Source organism: Pelodiscus sinensis, chromosome 23 (genome assembly GCF_052426305.1).
Source record: "Pelodiscus sinensis isolate ZL-2025 chromosome 23, ASM5242630v1, whole genome shotgun sequence".
Classification (NCBI taxonomy): Eukaryota; Metazoa; Chordata; order Testudines; family Trionychidae; genus Pelodiscus; species Pelodiscus sinensis.
In genome coordinates, this window is record NC_143074.1 from 11,714,878 (window position 1) to 11,719,384 (window position 4,507).

A 4,507-nucleotide genomic window follows, 5' to 3' on the forward strand; every position below is an offset into this window, starting at 1 on the left:
CCCAACTGTGTTGGTGGGAACAGGGGACATAGTACTGGGGAAGGGTGCTAGTGGGTGCTTTGGCAGGGGACAGGGTGCCAGTGGGGACAGAGTTCTGTGGCTCGGGACAGGGGAATGGGGACAGAGTTCAAAAAGTGGGGATGGGAATGAGGACAGAGTTCTGTAGCTAGGGGCTGGGGACAGGGGAGTGGAGACAGAGTTCTGTGGCTAGGGAGAGGGAACTGGGCAATGGGGAGAGGGAATGGGGGAGTGGGAACAGGAGGCAGGGGAGCAGTGGAGGCAGAGAGTCCCCTACATCTGCCTCTTCCCAGGATTCCCCCCCCCCACGGGAAGCCAGCATGTACCTCCTGAGGGCCCAACTTCCCTCCCCCCCGGCGCAGGGAAGCCCCGCATGCACGCCTGCCCCGAGACCGACCACCCGGTGCAGGGAAGCCCCGCATGCGCACCTGCCCCGGGGCCAACCTCCATGTGTAGGGAAGCCCCGCAGGTGCACCTGACCCAAGGCTGACCCCCCCAGCGCAGGGAAATCCCGTGCGCGCCTGCCCCGGGGCCGACACACACACCCCCGGACGCAGGGAAGTCCCGCATGTGCCTGCCCCGGGGCTGACTCACCCCTCCTGTGTGGTGCAGGGAACCGATGCTCCTTTCCGCAGTACACCCGGCAGAGCAGCTAGTGCAATTCCGGAATCGCCAGAAGTGGCGCTAAGCTGCGGGACTTCTGTCCATCCCTGGGAAGCTGACACTACCTCCATTTTCACTTGAGGTAGGTAGTGGGGCTTCTCGGGGGTGGAAGGGAAATGGGGCGGAGCAGACAGGACGCCTCGCAATCAACTGGTCGAGGCCTCACAATCGACCAGTCGATCGCGATCAACCTGTTGGTGACCACGGGCCTAAACAGTTGATCTAGGCTTTGAGACTTCCTACCACAGGGGTTTGGTTTGGTTTTGTACCGTAGATATTCCCTCAGGGATCTATGGGAAAAGCAGTAAGGAAACATGTAGGTAAAGAGTATCACACTGTATATGCACCATTAGAACCCTACATATAGGAGTCACTGCAGGGCCATCTTCAGGATTTAAGGGGCCCTACACAATACTATTAAACTGGTGTCCATGTGCCTAATGGCAGCAGGAGGGGGATGATTTTTTAGAAATGTAATTTTATAAACTTCAGCAACTCGCTAATTTTGAAACAAGGTCCAGTAGATGTAGACTCATACAGTAAAATCAGAAACTGACAGTATATACCTGGGGTTGGCAAATACCTGTTAAATGGCTTCATTATCATTTGAATGGCTCTTTCACAGATTCAGTGTTCTGCTAATAGGTTTGGTAGGCTTTTTCATTTGTAAGTTAACTAGATTCTCTCCTGAGGAAGTGAAGTCACAGAACAAAGATAGGAAGAGGTAGGAGGGTGGACATTAAGACCCAGTGCTGCCCCAAATTTTCAGATGCCTTATGCAGATATATAAAGATGCATATTCCGCATACAGGTAAGCATGGCTCTCCCAATCATTCATGATCATAATACCCTTAAGTTCTTTTATCCTCACTGTGTAAAATAAGGAACTGAAGCACATGCAACTTTATAAAGGTATTTAGGTGCCTAAAAATGCAGATAGATGCCTTCTGGGGTATTTAAAAATCACAAGATGCTTTTTAAAATCCCACTATGCATATAAATATCTTTAAAATCTGGTCTGAAGTGACTTGCCCAAAGTTACACAGGAAGTCTGCAGCAGAGCATGGAATAGAGCAGGGGATCTTTAAACTCATAGTCCATGGGCCACCTATGGAATGAGCAGTTTCACAATCTATCCCATGAGTGCCTGTGGCCCAGGGTGTGTGTGTCCATTCCTGTCCCCCAAACCTCGCCTCTTCCCACCCCACCCTTTCCCTTCATTACACCAAGCTCTCTTCCTCTGAGGGACATGGCCTCAGCGATTACTGAAGTGCATGTGGGAGGCCCAACTATGGCTGCTGCACTGGGCCAGTCCACCCCCAGTAATCCCTGACACCATGTCCCTTGGGGGAGGGGGTTTGTGAGAAGGGATGCAATGGGGAAAATGCGGCAGGGCTTTGGGGACGGACACCCCCCCCCCCCCCCCCAGGCTGCAATCACTTCTTGGCCAGATTGTCAAACTACTTGGGCTGCAGTCCTTAAGATGACCCGTGGGCCATGAGTTTGAGACCCCTGAAATAAAGCCTGTTTCTTCTGAGTTCAACTCTTGTGCCCAAACTATTGGGCCAACCTTCCTCTAACCCCGTGGTCACCAACCAGTAGATCGCGAGCTACCAGTAAATCTCAGGGGCTCTAAGAGTAGCTCTTGAGCCCTCTCTGAACTGCACATCTGCGCAGTACATTTACATTAGATTTCCTCATGTAATGTAGGCGGGGCTTCAAGGAAGGGGCGGGGCAGTAGATCTTCGCCTGTTCTGAGACTTAAAAAGTGATCTTGGGTGTAAAAAGTTTGGAGACCACTGCTCTAACCAAAGACTCTAGGACAGCAATACTAAGAGTGCACCTTGTGAACTCATGCTCTTTGCAGTACATGATATTAAAAGCACATGATATACTGGTTGTGTCAGGATAATGGGATGTGCATGGAATTCTTCATAAAATGGAAAGAAAGGGGTCTGGCAGGATGGAGTTATACTGCAGAATGATCACAGGAGGGAAGAGCAAGGAGCCAAAGATGGGGACCAAGACAGCTATAGTCCCATTAGGCTGGCAGGAGGCAGAGGTGGAGAATGGGACAGCTATCTATTATATATTTCAGAGAGTTTATCTGTCTGTTCCCCAGTTGGGGAACATACATCCCTCTCCTGGCAGTGCCTGCTGCAGTGGCCATGGACAGGCGCTTCTCACCTTGTTCCCAAACTGCTGAGGTGAGAGAGGCTGGGGTTGTTGTCTCACCTCAGGGCATTCTGCATACTGAATCCCTCATCCCCAAGCCCATACCAGAACAATGATTTAAATGAAGAAAACACAAACATATTTGAGTTAAGTACCCAAGCAACACTAGATAAATCTTCTAGCATAGTACTATAGTAAATAAAATAATGAATTCACACAACTGTGGCTCTTTTCAGTAATGCTGATCATTAATTTAACTCCAGAATCACTGAGGTATGAGATGAGTATCACTGTTCCAGGACACTCTTCCAAGGGCTTTTTCATGCTCTTCTACCTCTGCAAGTTATTCAGCTCTGGCAGTTTTGCAGTGTGGTAATTATGGGGGGGAATGATCAGTTATATGGAGCAATGTGGAAAAGATGCCGTATAAATTTTCTCAAAACTGTTTCCAAGGGCAAAACAGCAGTGTGGTTTTGAGCCACTAAGGACTGACTTGAGGAGTCTCTAGGCATTAACACAGCTAGCCATGGATCTCCAAACAGACTATTATAAAATTAACAATATAAAAATGTCAAAAGAAAAAAAAAACCCCAGCTAAGGACCAATCCTGCAACCATTAGTCCTGAAAAAGTCGTAACTTGTGTGAGCAGCCTCGCTGAAGTTAATGAGACCATTCACATGACTAAGGGCTTTTCATATGAGTAATTACTGCAGGATTGCTCCCTGTTAAACAGCAAAAAATCAGGACTTCAGTCTTATTGTCCTACTAGATTGAGTCTAAAGAGAAAATCACAGTTCATAGTACTTCTTTCAGCCAGATGTCTCAGATACTGGACCAGGCCTGTACGCAAGATGTGTAAGAAGGGGGTGTGAAGGGTATGAAATCACCCCCCCTCCATGGTTCCTCAAGTAAGCATGCTCCAGCAGGCCAGGGGAAGTCAAGAGTGGTAGGCTGCCCAAGCCTCCCTCCCCCATGCTCTGGGCCGCTGGGGCTGATTTCTCCACTTGCTTGGGGGACTATGGTGCAATCACTCTCTTGCAGTCCACATTTACAAAAAAAAGCACCCCGCACAGAAATTCCTGTGTACTGGCCTGTGGACACATACTTCAAATGAGTTTGTTAAAAGAGTTTCCACACCACAAGAAAGATTTGCTGCAGTCACGAGAAAGCACTTAAACTTGCTAGAAAATCTTGTAAATAAAAAAATCCTCAGAAGAATGATGCAAACGTCTCATTTCCCTCCAGAAAAGCCAATTTTCTCATGGCATAGTTTGTGGAGATCTGACAAATTGCCAGAGAGTGCTAGGGATTTTCCATCTCTGCAGTGAGACAGTTACCATCTGCAGCAGATACCAAAGATTCCCCTGCACCGTAAAAAAAGCTGTTGGCTGCCATCTGCTCCCCTCGCTAGCCGTTTACTTAATTCAGCTAGCCCCAGCCCCTTAACAGATGGTACCCAGCCCTGCTGGTGTGCAAGGGACCCTTCTAGTTTTGGGCTGTGTGTGTGGAGGACAAGGAGGCACAGTTGTTCCTACCTGGGGCCATTTCAATGTGACTCCAGGAAGATGGGGAGGGAAATATTAAATTAAATATCCCACTGAAACACGCAGCAAAATCCCTTATTCCTCCTGGGAGAAGAAAATCGAATCC